This window comes from Syngnathoides biaculeatus, chromosome 3, assembly GCF_019802595.1.
Source record: "Syngnathoides biaculeatus isolate LvHL_M chromosome 3, ASM1980259v1, whole genome shotgun sequence".
In the NCBI taxonomy this organism is placed as follows: Eukaryota; Metazoa; Chordata; class Actinopteri; order Syngnathiformes; family Syngnathidae; genus Syngnathoides; species Syngnathoides biaculeatus.
In genome coordinates, this window is record NC_084642.1 from 4703390 (window position 1) to 4722905 (window position 19516).

Here is a 19516-nt window from a genome sequence, read left to right on the forward strand (position 1 = left end):
CTTATCTTAATGATTCTTTATTTGTCCAAATTCAGTTGTTCACTGTTTGTGGGGTCATTTTGCATAGTGTGGTATGGAAACCCCCGCCCCCTTTGGGATTAATCTATAATGTGCACGCATGTGTCAGTGGCTGAGGATAAATGAGCCAGTATGCATGACCGGTCATGTGTTGTGATGTGTGAGAGCGCTAACTGCGGGCTCCGATGGGATGTTTTCCTTGTGATTTGGCCAACACGTCATCTGCCTCTGGTTTATATTTCCTTGCCCTTCGAGTTATATTTGCTGTATGAGGGTTGAAACGGGCCCGTCAGAAGTAAATGATCCGACTAATCAGGTGGAACACTGCGGGCGGCAGTGGAAAAAGCCCAAATATAGTTCGGGTCAACATCGAGCCCATGCTAGCGTGTGCATTGTAATGTTATGATGTACAACGACAGGCCATTTTTCTATTCAGTGTTCCAGCACTTCGAAGGTATGGGAAAGAATTGATCACTAAAGTTGCTTCGCGATTTGGGAATCACACAAAAACACGTCTCTTTCAAACAATTTTACCGGCAGTCCTTAACATCGTCAACTATAAGGAAGCACGAGGTGGTTGTGAATGGATGGGTTTCCGATGACCCACCATGCCTTGCGACGGATGCCGTACTGTGTGTCTGAGAGTTCTGAGAACATAAGTGGATGGTGAAGCGCGAAGTTTGTTCGATTTGTTAATTTTTCTGTTCGGTGTAAAAGTTATGACATCGTTTGAAGCACATGCGAACGTAGTGGACAAAAACGCGTTTGATGCTTTAAGCAGAGCCCGATACTCTGAGAAATTGAAGGACATCGGCGGGAAAAGATCCATATGAATTTCAAGCAAGCGACTGGAGTGACGATGTGGAAGGGCCACCCTGACGTTACATATCGGATACCGTTAATTATCTCGTGAATTCTTCCAAGTCTCTACAAGCCGAAAAAGGACTTTCTAAGTGGGTGGGTTCAAGATGTACGGCAACGGGTGATCGGGAATCAGTGTGTAATGGCGGCTCGGGTAAGACATTCTCGGAGGGCTACCCACCAGCTACTACGTCCCTGGATCATATCCCAAAAAGACGGCTGCGTTCTCTCCGATCATTGTACTTGTATGGCCGGTCTTTGAGAAGTGTGTTCACACGTGGTTCCCTTTTTGCAGTCGAGGCTTCAGTAAAATTACGGGATAGCAAGACAGTTATAGAAGAGAGGTCTTACTGGTTACCGCCCTCTGCAGTTACAAATGTTACCTCACCTTACAAATTTAAGCCTTTATAATAAAGAATTCTCTGACATACCTTTGTGTAGAACACATAATTTATTAATTCCTTGTTGCCTCTAGTATTTAATTGAAAACGTTACATGTTCCGAAATTATCCGAGCAAACTTTACAGTGTCCTGCTCGGTGTTAGACTCTTAGTTTTACTTCGCTGGTTGACAACGACCTTTGGAATATCAAAATAGTACCTCTTTGTTTGCCAAAATTCAACATGGTTAGTACAGCCCCGAACGAGGCACGTGTGGCTCATTATTATCGGACGAAAGGGGCTCGCTTGCTTTGTTGACACGGACGCTAACTTGCTTCAGACACTCAAAATGGCGGACAAGGGACTGCTGGGACTGTTGTGATGTCATTGGAAACCTTTTCATTGGCCCTGACAACTTGTTTACCTCCTATTCCGGATCTGCCCTTCTCACATGATGAATCCCAAAATGGACAGAACATGTGAAGAGGAGATGACAGCCTACCTACAAAATCCTCCATCTATCCATTTTGTGATCCAATTACTGATAAATGCGCTCTGTTGTCACACTCATTCCCTTTGGTAAATATTGATGTTGCTTTGGTTTGCTATGGCGCCGGGTCGGAAACAACCGCCCAAATTAGTAGTGCTCTTGTTCATTATCGTCCGCCAATGTTTGTTTACCTAATTTGATTGGACTATCACCTTTACAAAGGCACAACACTGCCCCCTTTTCCCACCTCCTCTTGTGTTGGCGATGTGAGTGGGAAAGTGTTGAAAGAGTGGAAGGTAATTGACCAGAAGGGTGAATATGCACTGTGAAAGCTTTTTTTGTTATTTCTCATCAGTGTGGGTCATCTTTTATCATACGTGACAGGGGCCACAAGTATAGAGAGGACCACTGTTGTAATCCAGCAGGGTTGTCATAAGAATCATTCATTCATTTGTCCGTTTTCTGACGTTGGGCGTGGGCGAGAGGTGGGGGGGGTGGGGGGGACACCACACAATGGACTGGTTGCCACCCAGTCTCAAGGCACAGATAGACAAACATCCATTCATACTGTATCTACTGACGGTCTACAGTTGGGCAACCTAACATGCATGTTTTTGGCACTGTGGGAGGAAGTCAGAACATCCGGAGAACACAAAAAGACGGAGAAGCTCCGGACACAAACTGAGTTCAGAACTCTGAACCTAAGAACTATCAGGCAGATGTGCTAATAGCTAGGGTACATCCCTCCATCCAACCATTTTCTTTGCCATTTATCCTCACGAGGGTCACGCGGAATGTTGGAGCCTATCCCAGCTGTCAACGGGCAGGTGGCGGGGTACACCCTGAACTAGTTTCCAGCCAATCGTAGGGCACATGGAGACAAATAGCGGCACACACAATCACACCTAGGGGAAATTCAGAGTGTCCAATTAATGTTGCATATTTTTTGGGATGTGGGAGGAAAGTGGAGACACAGGAGAGAACATGCAAACTCCACACAGGCGGGGCCGGGATGGAACCCGGGTCCTCAGAATTGTGAGGCCAATGCTTTACCAGCTGATCCACCGTGCCAGTTTTAAAAAAAAAAAACTCACCCAAAGTTAGCTAGGATAGACTCCAACTCACCCACAACCCTAGTGAGGATAGGTGCGCTAGGGAATTGATGGACTGACATTGCCGTAGTCAATTGAGGAGCTTTCATCAAACTCCAAAGTTCATTTTTTTTTAGCATTGCAAATTGCTTATTCACTTTTTTTCTTGTTCTTCTGGCATCAATGAGGCGTCACGGCGGGTCAGATGGAAAGCGTTGGCCTCACAGCTTTGGGAACCCGGGTTGGATCCCGGACCCGGCTGTGTGGAGTTTGCATGTTCTCCCCCGTGCCTGGGTGGGTTTCCTCCGGGCCCTCCGGTTTCCTCCTACATCCCCAAAACACGCAACATTAATTGGACACTCCAAATTGCCCCAAGGTGTGATTGTGAGTGCGACTGTTGTCTGTCTCTGTGTGCCCTGCGATTGGCTGGAAACCAGTTCAGGTTGTACCCCGCCTCCTGCCCGTTGACTACTATGATAGGCTCCAGCACTTCCTGTGACCCTCGTGAGGATAAGCTTCTAAGAAAATGGATGGATGGCTGGCATCAATGATGCTATAACTCTCCGAATTGTCTTTTTCTCATCATTTATCCGAGCACCTCGCGTCAGTCCCACTCCTCCATCTCCCGGGCCGCTCTAATTGACCACAGGGTTGGTAGTGGTACAGAATCTTCCAGCTGAGTAGAGGAGAAAGACTTTAATTCCAGCTCTCAGGATGGGACTGTAACACACAATGGCCCTGCCATACTCTCTGCCCCCCCCCATAGATTCCCCGCTGAAAGCCTTCTCCCCAGGCAGCTTTTTAATAGGCCTTCTCTAACCCTACACGTACACACACGTATCGCCACGCAAGTACACGTGCACCTCTGCAACAAAACGCATGTCGAGGTCCGTTCATACACGCACACATTCAAGTCATTGACCCCCTGTGCGGATCTGTCGCTTGTGCTGTAGCTCGCAGCGCTTTAGGCCTGTTTGAGGTGCTCCTAAGACCAGATGACAGCCCCTTTTTTTTTTTACTCTCCGCATCATGCAGAGGCGGAAGCCGCAAAGCAAATTCTACTTCCCCGACGAGTCGCAATTGTAAGAAAAGCGCCGTATGCGATAAAGGGTCTCTGCTATTCTTCCACTCTGTATTTTAAAAGCACTTGATGAGTGCGGCTTTACAAGAGGAAAAAAGAATCATGACTGCTGGGTGCCGTGTGTGATTGTGTAGCTCTTTTTTTTTTTTTTTTCAAGAAAAGTGTATTTGAGGGCAATTGGATTATACAAGGACATCATAATTATGTAACTTTTTTTTTTAGTTCATGTTGATTTGTTTTATTGTTCTGTGGACCTTATTTTTATTTTATTTTATTTTTTTTGCCTTCCTAAAAAAAAATTACAGGAAAACATCATTACGCATTCCGTGATATTGGTTGAATGTTTTCGAGGCCACTGAATATAATTCAAGTTTTGAACATTTTTATGTTTTAAAACCTTCCATTCATCCATCCATTTTCTTTGCCGCTTATACTCACGAGGGTCACGGGGAGTGCTGGACTCTTATCCCAGCTGTCAACGGGCAGGAGGCGGGGTAACCCCTGAACTGGTTGTCAACCAATCGCGGGGCACACAGAGACAAACAGCCACACTCACAATCACACCTAGGGGTCAATTTTCGTTGCACGTTTTTGGGATGTAGGAGGAAACCCACACAGGCACAGGGAGAGCATGCAAACTCCACACAGGTGGAGCCGGGATTTGAACCCCGGTCCTCAGAACTGTGAGGCCAACACTTTACCAGCGGATCCACCATGCCACGTGTTTTGATCTCTTAACGAACATTTTTGTCATTCTCAATCATCAGCTTTTTAAAAAAAATGTAAAATTTGCAATTTTCGGGCCATCTCACTTTTATCTTTGCCATCACCCTTAGTGAATACCGTAAGACAAAGAAAAAGCAGAATTTTTGTGGGGCCATTCTTTTAAGATGTGATTCATCTCCGTTTTATTTTTATCTTTAAATCCTGCATATTTCCAAAGCCAATAGACCAGGCGCAGAATTTCATGTATCACACTTCTGTGATAAGTTGGTTTTAGGAGCCAGAGCCTTATCTACTATGTATTTACTATGTACATATTGGGTTTATTTGTACCAGAATTTCTAAGCCCCCTTAGTATGCCGTTCGACATCACGCTATATCGCGCATGGAAAAGAGATCACAAGCTGCCATTCATAAGCGAACCATGTGGAAAAAAACACGTGTTGTGACCACACACGTGTGCACACACGTCGTTACATCACCAGCGTTGCTTCATTTAACCACATTGTCATGTTGGGCGCATCATAGTTCTTCTTTGTGATATACACACAGGCACACACACACTCACACACACACCACAATATTAAGCTAATTTTTAGATTAGTACTTCTTTGACAGTCTTAATAAAATTATTGCTGCAAATGCACAATTGTTTAATTGTCGTTGTGCACATATACGTAAATTTGTGCCTAATTGTTGTCATTTCTTTTTTATGTCAGTGAACGGAGAGATATTAATATCACTGTTAACTGTTCACTGTTTCTTTCCATTTATATAGTCATATTTTTATTGTCATTATGTGTGTCTGGGATTTCCTACAGACTTTTCTGCTCACTACTGCGTGCGTAGTCAGTGGTGAAATACATCTAACTTTAAAATTATTGTACATAGTTCAGAATGTATTGCCCTTTCGTGCGTTTTTGTGCAAAATAGTTATTCAATAGTTCAATATTTAAGTTTTTTTTGTTATGCAAGTTTAATTTTAAAATGAACTAAACTGGGCGGTCCAGGTAGCAATACTTAAGTGATAAGTAGTATGAGATCATATAATTTATATTAATATCTTGATTCAGGCGCCACGGTGGATAAGATAGTAAAGCGTTGGCCTCACATTTCTGAGGACCTGGGTTCGATCCCAGCCCCGCCTGTGTGGAGTTTGCATGTTCTCCCAGTGCCTGCGTGGGTTTCCTCCGTGCACTCCGGTTTCCTCCCACATCTCAAAAACATGCAACATTAATTGGAGACTCTAAATTGCTCGATTTTTGAGTGCGGCTGTTTGTCTCGATGTGCCCTGCGATTGGCTGGCAACCAGTTCAGGGGATACCCCGCCTCCTGCCCGTTGACAGCTGGGATCGGCTCCAGCACTCCCCGTGACCCTCGTGAGGATAAGCGGCAAAGAAAATGGACGGATGGATGAACTCAACTGGAGTGTCAAACGACTTGAAGCAACATTCACTCTTACGCCTTACTTACTTGCTATCGTGTTAGCGCCTTCGCAACATATTGTTGTGATCTTCTTGGCGGAGCTACTGGAGTAGAGCATGGAAGGAACTTGAAAAAGTTTAGTAAATCGGATGTGAGGGTTTTTTTTTTTTTTTTTTGCTGACATCCAACCAATTTCTGATCGCAAACATCAGATAGGCACACTCCTACTATATTATATCAGATAAAATCCCAATTATGTTTCGCATTTTCTGGATGTCCCTGAAATTGTCACACGTGTTTTCAGTCGTATTATGACCAACATTGTGTTTTTTTTCAATGGAGGATGAAACGGTGGAGACCTACAAGAATCCATAGTTACACTTCTGTTTATGTGAGATTCATAGTCCAATACCAGTTGATATAAAAAGCTTTCAGAGATTCTAACTATATCTGTTACACAGATGACTGCTTGTTTCCGGAATCATGTTGCTAAGTGACGGCCCACTGTGTGCTCATTAAATGCTAACATTTGCCAAAAATGTCCAGCCCATTAGTAAACTCAGATTTTTCTGTTTGCATGTACATTGTCTGTATACAGTTCATTTTTTTTCCTTTTTTTTTTTTAATTGAGAGAGAGCTTCATCTACAGTATATGTTTGTACCTAATACAATGAATATAAAATTCATCAGAAATTTTTGGGGGTGAAATGGAAATAATACTGACTTATTTTTAATTAAACTTGTTTTCGGCCATGTCCAAACTGTCACAAATATCAAGAAACAATGTTATTTTTTTTCCGTTTATTTTTGCCTTTTGTCCACTTGCATTCTTCCGCTTATGCAAAGGTGGAAAACTACGGCCAGGGTGAAGATCTGTTTAAGTTTTTTGCTTTGTGTCATTTTAAATATGTGACATGATATGATTGATTCAATGAGGGGGGGGGGAGTTTATCTTAAGTAGCTTTTGGTAACATATTCACATTGTGTTTACATCATTTGGGATTATCTTTTGTTAATATTAGGAGCAAGTGAACCGAAATGCCGTTCTTCGTTTAAAGTGCAACACGGCAAAGCAAACAGACACTCCCCATTTCCCTCTCCAAAGACAAAACAAAAAATGAAATAATCCTCCTTTGGACAACGTGGTCGAAAATAATCTTCATATTTATCCTTTACATTTCCACAATGCTGTCATTGTGATTCCCACAGCAATCCTGGCAGGCGGCTAAAAGCTAGCGTCAATTTGCGGCTAACAGCTAGCGCCGATTTACGGCTGACTGGCGAACAAACAAAAAGTCTGTCTTTAACTCAAAATGCGGCGAGGCTATGAATATTTTCGGCCACAATTTTTTTTTCTTTAAAGAAACGCTTGGCTGTGCCTGTGAGAAAAGGGCACAAAAGCATTCATGGGACATTGAAAATGTGAATGAAATTGTGGATGAAAATTGCAATTGGACCACTGCCGCTACTTCTTTAATTCGGAGTATAATTTACAGAAAAGTACACACGAGGACATAGTCAGCTCGATAAAGAGATGAATATCATCAAGAGCCACAAATAGACCTGGAGTCAAACATTATTTAGTCTTTTTTTAGTTGTTTGCGTAAACAAGCTACTTCTTTAGCTCTAAATTTGGCCTGGTATGAAATTTGGCCTCAAATATGCTTATTTAAAGAAAGGCTTGGCAGCAACTGTGAGAAAAGTGCAAAGAAATTCAAGGGACATTGGAACTGGAATGAAACTGATCTTGTCAGCATGGGAATACAAAAATGGGCAAAGGCAGCATTTGGACCCCTTCCATTGTTCCTTTACGAATGGAGTATTAATGTACATAATGAATAACATCCTGATTCGACACTCTTGGGAACGGCTAAATAAACCACTGCGTAAGTATGTTGCATTTCAATAGTCTGTTGTATTAACCAATTTTATTATCATCAGTAACCCTCAAACGACATGGAATCAAGTATTTTTTTTTCGAGACTTGAGGAACAGCATCTTTATCCTCTAACCGTTTCTCAGGCCGCTTATCCTCACAAGGGTCGGGAGCCTCTCCCAGCGCTGGTCCTAAAAACTCAAAATATATTTATGCACGATTTGGAGCGCTACTGTAACTCGTAACAAAACGTAGCTCCCAAAAAGAGGAGTACACCGCTGACATTTTTCAAAATATCTCATCTTTTCATGGAACGACATCAAAGAAACGCCACTTTTTATTAATTATTCAATTATTTGACGGCCGAGACACCTTGTAACACTAACGGATCACATGACGGAGCAAAAAAGGCTAATTGTGATACTTTCACGTAAAGGGTGTTCATACTTTTGTTGCCAGCGTTTTTTTTCTTTTGTCATTAATGGCCAATCATTTTGAAGGAGCAGTTTTTACTGTCACACAAGATATACAGTTGCTACTTAATATAGTAACAAATTGTAATTTCTAAAATGTTGTCCCATGAAAATATGCAAAAAATGTTGGGTGTGTCCTAATCTTTTGAGGTACTGTGTAAAGATATTATACTTTACAATGTCATATTTGAGTTTGTGCCCCTAGCAGCAGCTTTATCCTTTTGAGGCCAGCCTATCGGATCCCTGCCGATGTGTTTTTGCCCTGAATAATAATTCTGCCTGCTGGAAAGAGTGGAGGTTGTTGTGCAACATCTTGGCATTCATCTCTTCCCTCGTTTTCGTGCCATCGTCTCTCCTCTGTCACCCTGTGGCCTGACTTTCTATTTCCTCCCAGCCACCGTCTTCCAATCTCCCCTGACTAGACATGTGCCTTAGCAACATAAAGGGGACAGTGTTCGGTCGGGATGGGAAGCGAGAGAGACAGCTTATCCGCTCAGTGTGACGGCTATTTGCTATTGATCTGGACAGTATGCTGGGCGGCAAGGGCACCTTTTTTTTTTTTTTTTATTTCTATCCATACGGAGGAAACAAACAAACAAAACAAAACAAGGAAACCCGCAAAAAGTTTGTGACTGTTTTATTGCCCTCTGTATGCTTATCTGATTGATAAACAAGGTCGTTTCGAGGATGCTACAGTGGGCAAAAAAAAAAAAAAAAAAAAAAATGAGGTGGCTGATGCAGCAGTCTGCTTGCAAACCGACTACGTGCTGATGTGTATAGGGCATGAGACCATTGATTTGCTGGGAGAATTAATTTGTTCTGGCACTAAAGGCAGGGGGAACTAACTTTGTTGGTAGCCGGCGTCAGGTCCAGGCAATGTTCAATGTTCCTGCTAACTGAGGCAAAAAGAGCAGAGCCCCCGACAACAGTGCGGTATAATCTGATTGGCACACTTGCCTGCAAACCGATAAGGACAATAAATCCAATCTTTTTTTCAGCTGAAAAAGTGTATTTTCTAGCACATTAAAGAAGTTCCATATCCTATAGGGAGATAAACGGTAAGCAGCTATTCTTGTTTTGCTGTGGAAGCTACGTTGCCACAAGATGGCACTGAACCCCAAGATAAAAAAGAAAGTAGTAATTGTCAGGGAAGTACAGTAATCCCTCGTTTTTCACGGTTAATTGGTACCAGACCCACGTGCGAAAAGCGAAAAACCGTGAAGTAGGGGTAAATGTCACTTTTTTTTTTTTTTTTTTTTTTTGCTTCATCGGTCCACGTCGTCTTGTTTGTGATGCCGCATTATACCCCATAATTGCGGCTTCCTGCTACAGTACTGTACTAATGTATGTTTGCTTCATTGGTCGTCGCGCCAGGAATGGCACATTAGTAAGTAGCGATCCGTCTTTTTTTTTTTTTTTTTTTTGGGTCGGGGTGGGGGGCAGATGCACTGAATCTGCGATAGGTGAGCCGAGAAGTAGAGAGGGATGTGTTTTGAAGTGATGGATTGAGAGACTACTTCAATCTGTGCATTCTGTGTGTGTTGGGGAGGAGCTAAATTTAGCCTGGGTTGTTTAAGGAAGTTACGCCAAGTTTTCGCCATGTCTGAGTTGCTGAGGAATAATCTTTTTTTTTTTTAATAATATTAAATAATTTACAAGATAATGTTCAAATCAAAAGCCTTTAATGTCATTATATGATGTGCATACAACGAAATTATGAGCGTTTCTCCACAAGGTGCAATTAAACAATAAAAATCGAAGAAATCAGGGGTAAAAACAATAGATAAAACATCAAGGCACAGTTATTGCTAAAATAAATGATGACTTTGAAATGATATAAAAGTGTTTGGGGATCCCAGTTTGTGGTATATTTACATTTTAAGCTATCAATATGTACTAAATATTTTAGACGGGGTGCCTGCCCCTTGGAATAGCCACGTTAGCTTACCGTATACGGTTTGTAAGAAGTGGGTTAGTTCTTTCCATAACAACCCTGCTTTTGTAGAATACAAAATGAGTGAAGTTCCTTGGACACTGCTCATGATGACTTAGCATTAAAGCGTAGGCGCTAACATTGAGAGACGCCGGTGTTGCTTGTACACGCTAAACTGTACCCCAGACTATCCCTTCAAATGATCCGACAGCATTTGTTTCAAGAAATTAATTCATTTTTAGGTGTATAAAACATGTCAATTAGTTCACCTTATCCCCTTTAAAAATTACTTTATCAGGCGAAACAGGCAGAAAGGACCGGTTCTTTTTTTTTTTTTTTTTTTTTTTTTTGCACAACTCCAATTAGAATATTTACAGATCAATCAGTTTAATGTGTTATGTAACTACAACTCAACATTCCTCAATTCCACAGTGGAATGCCAGGGGTAATGGGTAATTTATTTAGCACAAAAACAAAAAATGAAGGGTACTATTTCTACTGATTGTGTTATTTAAACAGATCTTTTAGGTATAATTACATTAAAATTCAGGATTTCCCTAAAATATCAGCATAACCTCAGTAAATACCCGAATGGTTTGACTTTCAGTGCCAATTCTGTTTGTCATAGTTGTGTGTTATATGAGGAATAATGCCGCCCGAGTGTAACTCAGTTAGAAGACAACGATTTTCGTGGATTGAGTGAACAGGAGGAGGGGGGGAATAAAAGCAATTTTCCCCGTTAGGTTTGAGACATTTTACTAGCGTGTTACAGTAGACTGGCTGGAAACATGATATGTAAATAAACATTTACAAAGTCTGTCTGTGTGAATGTCTAATTTTGCAACGTAGTGATACGTCACTCACAACGTGCTGGCACATGCGGCATATATCCGTGACGTATGGTCCGGCGCGCCTCGTGGATGCGGCTGATTAACCGCTGGGCGCTGTCGTCCGTAAAATGCGGTATATGGATCTGTTTGCTGTTAAAGTGATTTACAAGCCTGAATTTCACAGAAAAGATTGGGCCAGACACTTTGCCACGCCTGCCCGTTGAAAAACATAGTTGTCTATATTTGTGCAATATAGATAATAAACGATTGGGTTCTAGTTGACAAATAAAAACGACCACGGCAGTGAACGACTTAAGGGATGTAGATCCAGTTTTTGGGCCAGGTGGTATTTTTTTTTTTTCGAACCATCTGGCCTATTTTGTAATTCCAGTGAATTTTAGAATTGACCCTGAACTATAATTAACAAGGGTTCTGAAGAGTATTGCTCCCGGTGATGAAATATTTTTATCATTATTACAGAGTGCTGTTCATCCTGATGTACTATTCGGCCTTGGGCTGACAAATGTGTGTTTGTATGCGTTTCGCAATGAAGGGGATCTCCTAGGCTCAGGGCCCTGAAGGTAATGAAGATCCGTCGACTGAAATGGGCATATTCCATTTTATCCCTTAGGGATTGTGTGTGAATGTTTGAGGGTGTGGCCAGGCGTGTGTGTCTGGGAAGATGTTATTTCACAATGACAAAGCACTGTAATAGTAGGCCAGGCTTTAGCCATGAAGGGCTTGGGATAATCCATCGGTTAACCAACAAAGCTCAGAGAACACCCACACTCAAAAGGTTCTAAAGGCTTTCACTGGATGAGGGTGGAAGGAATAAAAACAGACTCTGAGAGAATAACGTGTTTTTCCCTACATTGTAATTGGAGGGCATTTATCTTTCAGAATAATATTGCTCATAATCCTTCACTTTACCTCGTGATACTCTTTGACTAAGAGTTTTGTCTAAATCGTCGCGTGTAGCGTCTTCTAAGCTTGCTTCTTTCTTCGAATTTTCACGGCTTTCCGCCCAAAAAATGCATTGTTTCCAGCAAATGAAATCTTGGTGATAAACGCCTTTTCCTTGCTAGCGCTGGAGCCGTGTCTCTGCATCTTAAAGAACCGGTTTGGACAGATAGTCATCTCACTTTCTCCCTGCCGATGCTTTATCTGGATCTCTCACACTGGTCTGCCTTTGCCAGGGTTGATGCCGTGCATTGTAATGCTAGATGACAGTCGGTACGTTTCAAAATGTATTGAGCCGTCTCTTTGCATGTTAATTTGGGATTTGGTCCCAGTGACGGGAGGTGTCAACAGTTTGGCAACAAAATCTGAATTTAGTCGTTAAAAATACAGCCTGAGACTGAAGCCCCCCCCCCCCCCCCCAGGTTGGAGTTCCTTTAGCAGTGTACAGCTATGAAACTATGACTGTACTTCTATGACATCCTTCTGATCTTGCCAGTGATCTGCAAAATAATTTCTGGTACCTTTCATCAGAGCAGGAAAATGAACAGACGGGAAAAACTTGAGCGCCTCAAGTGTCGTCGTTTGATTGGAACACTATTTCTTGTCCTGACACTTCCTCAACTTTATCTGGATATAAGTACTCTCAAATGGGATCCCCCAGAGCTCGGAATACTGAGGTTAAAATGTATGATGTGGAAACTCATTTTTACGTCAATATTCTTTTTTGTTACAAATCTCAAACGATGGCTACATTTTTACAAAAAAAAAGATGGAATCTAATTTTGCGATTATAGCGACTCAGTCTGCTGCAAAGTGGCACATAGTCATGCTCAATTGTGTCACCCACTTTTTTTTTTCTAAATGGAATTTAAAAGTGTCCTTCACAGAGTATTTATATAACTCACATTCCTGTATTTATTCATTTTTTGTGGCAGTTGAAGGACGGAAGTCTTTCTGTCCATTAATTTTCTGGCTGAATGGAGCAGGAAGTTAACTTAAAAACATTTTTTTTTTTTTTTTGATCACTGCTGACATTGGAAGTACGTCACCGACTCGGTGCTCAGTAGGTATAATTACTGAAACAGCTGAACGCTAACGCCAAAGCTCAATTAAATGTTCACTGACCTAACCTGACGGTTGTTTTTCTTTGGGATTACGTTTTAAATTCACATCCTTACCATCCGTCTCGAGAATGTGTTTGATTAACAAGTAGAGTTAAATACGCAGTACCCTGACAAGTAGCAGCGGTTCTGTTTGAAGCAGTCAGGAAAAGAGTGAAGATGTTCTTTCTATCCAGGAAGACTTTCAGACTCCTTGATGATTTTGTCTGATTTTAGTGATGATTTTTATGGTAGCATCCATGTATACAGAATCTTTTCAGAGGTCAATATTGTTGACAGGCACGCAGTTCCGCTTTCTGAATCAGCATTTTTACAAACTTAAAGATTTAAGCATTGGTTTGCTAAACCAGGGGTCATGAGTTCGTTTCTCACTGGGGCCGCCTCCACTCCCCAAGAGGGGTTCCGTCAGGGAGGGCATCCGGCGTAAAAACTGTGCCAAGCAAATATGAGCGTTCATCTGAGACGACACACTGTGGCGACCGCTATCAGGACAAGCCGAAAATAAAGTACAAAGATGTAGTTATGTTTTGGTTCTAAACACGTCAAATAAGTTTTAAGTGACTGCGATTGACTGGCAACCAGTTCTGCCCGTTGACATCTGGGGTAGGCTCCAGCACTCCCTTTCGGGGATAAGTGGCTAAGAAAATGGACGGATGTAAATTTTAAGTGGTGAAATGTGCAAAGACTGAGAACCGTTTCGTACTGCATTTTGAGATTTAGCTCAAAACTCTTTTTCGATCTTCGATTTTTTTTTTTTTTTTTTTGGGGGGGGGTGGGGCTAAAATATCGCCACGCTGATGCAGAATGCAGGGCAGAGCATGAGCAGCCCTCCCCCATTACATTAACACCAAGCAACAGGCTACAGAAATACAGTGTCTCGGCCGTCTGGCCCCATGCGCGTTGCCTAGCGAGGCAGAAGTGAACTGAACAGGATTCGCCGCCCTGTGGCCTCTTGCCAGCCCGACAGTGTTTAGAGTAGCTGCCAAAGGGGCGGCGCAACTGTGTTAGGGTCGTCAGCCGCACAGTTTCTAGCACACAGCACAGCAGCATGAGTAACGGCACGCTGAATTTCAACAGAGGCAAAGGAAGGAAATTTGTCCCGGCGGAGTGGCCGCCAGTCATTATGCCGGGGGCTCAGAGGCTGCCTCTCTGCGGCCCGGTGAGAGTGCGTCCAATGTTTGTCCCTGGGAGTTTTCCCTCTCTGCTTGGTAGTTGGAGGAGGATATAAGGCACATATTCATATTTGATTGACAGTTGAAAGTTCTGGAGAAGGGGGGTTCGATCAGCATTTCACTTCATATCAGTATTTCCTTTTTTTTTATTCATTCAAATTTGGCCCTTTTTTGAACAATACAGTCACATTTTCCTGTATATTCTCAGCGTTGAACAATTTTTACATTGCGAGGATGCAATTGGACACGAGTCCTACATGTTATATTAATCACTGGACCTCTATGTACAATATAATCCATTATACCATTTTCTATACTCCATCAATGTTAATGCCCCGATAAAATACAGGTGCAGGCGAAGGCATAAATGCAGCGGTCATGTTGCTTTCTGCGGGTCATCTGGGAACATTTGCTGTTGGGGGGAGTCATAAATATCACATTGCGTAATGAAGCAATTAATTCAAATCGCACCGTTGTTCCGTTTCCCCCAACAATGTGACTGATTGCAGAGCCTGGGTGAGCATCAGCGTGTCGAAAGAATTGGGGGGAAAAAGTCTCTGGATCCGTTTTGTTGCTTTGCTCCATGAAGATGTTTATTGCACCTGCTCACGAAGCCACGTCAGTACCTTCATTCCCTTGAATGGAAACAAACCGTCTCTTGCTAAGTCTCTTTTCAAAACCGTCTTCTATTTTTCCAGCCGTCAACACAAGTTTGTCTGGCACGCGGAGGCACTTTATGAACTTTTTCTTTTCATGCCCAAAATTTGGCTTGCTGCTCCCCGTCATTTAATTATCCCTTCGAATGACTCATCGTCTGGACACAGTCAGTCTTCAATGCATCAGCGTGAGCGCGTGTATTTTCTCTCTAAGCACCTCTTCATGAGTGAGTGTGTGTAATTGGTGGTTTCACCCCCCGGGGCTTTTAAGAAAAGAGGACAGGAAGAAGTACTGATAGATGGTTATTAGTCTAATAACCATTCTTACGGTTCTAAAGGGGGATGGTGCCGAAAGCCAATAAACAGGGATGGACCCAGCTCGCATTCAGTGCGGTTAGCATGCGATGTATTTGCCGTCTACGGGAGAGCTGGCAGTTTCTGGCAACCAGTTCAGGGTGTACCCCGCCTCTCGCCTTGTCAGCTGGGATAGGCTCCAGCTCACCCTTGACCCTAATGAGGACGAGTGCTGTAGAAAATGGATGGATGGGGAGGATTGTGTGATTGTGGATGTACGTCTTGCAAAATTTACATGCTACATTTTGGGTTAAATTTACGTGTATGTGAAGCAAAACATTTTCCAAGACAACCAGTACAGCCTAATCGAGTTTGATTCAGTGCCCTGAGAACTCTCTCTCTTTCTCTCTTTTTGTTATATTCTCACTTTGCTTTGAAATGAAGCAAAGCTATATAGATGTTTGTCTAGATGTATAGATGTGAATGAGGCGGATAACAGTTTCCTGTAACTGTCCGTTTGTGTATTTTTGCAGTCATACAGTATATGACCTGACCCAAGGAGGAATAAACAGTCACTTATTGAAGCAGCCATTCGGTTGGTTTTGAGCTGGCGGCTGTTGATCAGTAGTTAGAGGGTGTCGTCCCAGACCAGAGGGTAGCCGGTTTGAATCCTGGCTCTGGCTGTCCACATTTCGAAGCGTCCTGAATGTGTGGATGAATGTGAGGCTCTGTAAAGTGCTTCGGGCAACTGCGATGCTGTAGATAAAGCACTATATAATTACAGTCCCTTTACTGTTTCCATACAAGTTTTTATTACATTGTATGTCATTATTGTCAAAGTGCTTGATGTGTCTCTTGTCTGCTAAGGGTTTGACATGTTTCCTTTGCCAACATCCGCTTCAGTTTATCCCTTGAGATCTGGAAGAAAGACACGTATGCACACAGACCCCACAGTCCACATCCATGTCCGAATAACGACAAACGTTTGCCTTTTTGCGGGCAGGAACAATCTGTGCCGGTAATGAGACCGAGTGGGGCCGGGCGGCTGAACAAATGAATGAAACGGCGACAGAATAGTGGGCTGCGTTTGATTCGCCTTCGCTAATTGAAAGAGACCATCTGATAAATTGAGAGGATGGGATGTACATCAGAATAGCAAGAGGCACTTCTTTGTTGTGCCCCATTGCCAAGCAAATCACACCCCCCCCAGCCTGTGTTGGAACACCCAGAGGGGAGTATGTATTTGTTTCAGAGAGAAAAAGAGAGAGAGTGCTGGGTTGTTGGGTTGTGTGTGCAAGCAGCCCCGCTGAAAGCAAATGAAGGACCACTCGTGTCAGCATTTTAGCGACGGCGATGAGCCAAAAGCTACAACGCCACCCTTTTCTTTCTGTCTTGATTAGTGAGCGCGCGCTGCTTTCTTTTTCCAGCTCCCGCGATAGCAAACGTGATACGATTAGGAAAAAGACGGGAAGGAGAACAAAGAACAATTTAAGCCTCGATTGCTGTGCAGCTGTCAATAAGATGCTACAACCTGCTTAAATCCTCTGGATCGTTCTCGGGCAATTTCCATGCTGTGACAACAATACAATCTAAAATATCCACGCCAGCACCGTAGCTGGGGTCCACAGGCCGCCACCTCGGACCCCTCCCACCTCCGAACCCCCACTCCTCTACCTTCTCTCTGCAGCCGACAACGAGGCACGGCAAAGCAGCAGCACCTGATGACTATTCAAAAAAGAAGCTCCATTTTCAGGGATTAGTCATAGCCTGGCGATTCCACCAGATAACCGCCCAGCTGAACAATGACACACAAGTGCTTTCACAATTGGGGGGGGGGGGGGGGGGGGGGGGTTGACCTCATGCCAGACTCCCAAGTGTCTTATTAGGTGCCGCAACTCTACAAAAATCAGGAAAACTTGATGAAGATTGTCATGCTATACCTCCACACTTCAGTAGAATATTGCTCTGTCTTTGCATATTTTAAGCAGTTATCGTCAAACATATAATTTTTTTTTTTTTTAAAAAAAGTGCCGCTGAATTCATTATCCAGCATCTATTAGGAGCAAACGTGCCTTTTTTTGGGTGCTGATTACAGAGATGAGTTAAAACAAAATGTATGCACCCACAAAGATAGATGAATTCTTAATGCTGAACTATGAATATGCAAGGTTTCACAATATGTGCAATATTGCTAGCATATGCTTATTTAGCCCGTGCGTGTGGTGGCTCCCATAAGGACATCACTCCACTGACAAGTGCCTTCTTTGTTGTGTAAAGTTTGAAAAGTAAACTGCGTGCTATTTTATTTTTTTGCCCAATGCATTTTGTTCCATTTGTGTAGACCAGATTTACTGTCATAATCAATAGCTTCCCTTTTGTCTGCTGTGAATTGATGCAACAAGAGTGTGAACAAATACAAAAGGGACTTGCCTTCCATAATCATACGATTATGGAATGTTCAAGAGGTTCCATCTTGATGTAGAATTTCACATTACACAGATATGCACCAAAATGTATCGGGTTTTTTCTTTGCCGCCCCCCCCAAGCCTAGTTTCACATGTTTCAAAACCAATTTTTTTTAATTATTATTACATTTGTTAAATTAGGGGTCATAATGCAATATTTTAAAACGGAGATTGCAAGCACTGCTTTTTTTTTTTTTTTTTTTTTTTTTTTTTAGCTGGACAGCTTTCTTCGACTGTTCCATCACTAGCACTGTATTTCCATAATTTTCTTTTTATGAAAAGCCATATTTCAAAGTCCTGCTCATGTGCACCACTGAGGGGCGTGACATTAACATCTTGCTAGCTGTTTTAAAACTGCAATTGCCCCCCGTAATAGGTGTTGATTTACTTAAAGTATATGCTAATTGGAAAATATTTTATTTATTGTTGTGTTATTGTGTTTTATGTTTATTTATTATGTAAAGCACTCTTAAAGCATTTTTTAAAGTGCTCTATGAATAAGATTGAACTCTGTACATGGACGATCTCATCTTTCGGCGCAGGGCATGTGATGGTTATCGCAACCTAATTTTCGCACGCAGAAACACTCGATATTGTAACTCCATTATCTCCCTTTTCGTCTTTGTTGTCGACATCTTATCTGTCCACAGCTGCGCTTTCACGTCATATCGTTTTGTTGATGTTTATGCCGCACGGATTTAAACGTATGCATGTGGTGGTGTGTATCCATTCCTCCACAGCTCATTAGCGGCTTAGATCTTTTGCTCTGAGCGGTAGTTAGTCCAGATGTTTAGTTTCTGTAGGAACATTCTATTTTGGACACTTTCCCACAAGCTTTCTGGTGTGGTTGAGCCGGTGCTTGCCCCAAAGTTCAAAGCAACCTTGTTCTAGAAATAGCCTAAACTTTGTAATCATTCGTAGGACTCCGGCAATGTACATTCAAGCAAGATTTTTCATATTTTTGGACCAGAATCTCCTGATAAAAGTATGGGGGGGAAAAAAAAAAAAAAAGTATCATCCACTTGTTCATCCTTGCAGTGGGATATATTCCAGTTACTGGAGTATTTAAGCAAATGTATTATTGCCTATAAGCCGCGACTTTCAGCCCTGCGGCTTATGCGGTGATGCGGCCAATTTGTGCATTTTTAGCTAAAAAGGTAAGAGTGAGACCGGTGAAATATAAGTGCCGAGGAAGTGACATTTGTTGTCTTATGTTTTTTTTTTTAACCGGCCCTGTTAGCGCTGCAGTAGCGTTAGCGCTGTGCTTACGTGTTGCTGCTGTGTTACTGCCTTGTCTCAGTGATTTTTACCGGTATGTTTTTTTTTTTTTTTTAACTGGCCCTGTTCGCGCTACCATGTTGTTGCTATGTTAAGCTAAGCTAAGGTATTAAAACTTAAATGCTTTCTGTGTACCGTCTAAATATCTCGTGTGTCGGAATGTGGGTTTCAATGTGGGCACTTGTGGCTTGTACACAGATGCAGCCTATCTATGTGCGAAAAGGTATTTCCTTTACAAATATAATGGGTTAGACTTATAATCAGGTTCGCTCTGTAGGCTGGAAATTACGGTAGTTATTTGTAGGCATAAAACAAGATGCTGTGCTACTGTGTTGCTACTATGTAGCCGCCGCGGCTGTTTTTTTTTTCTTTTTCTTACCGGCCCCGTT

General features: G+C 42.4%; 1 long non-coding RNA gene across 1 annotated transcript in view; it reads left to right on the forward strand.

Moving 5' to 3' along the window:
- The window catches only part of LOC133497692 (uncharacterized), a 184612-nt gene that overhangs the window by 20041 nt on the left and 145055 nt on the right, over positions 1–19516 (forward strand). The window lies entirely within an intron of this gene.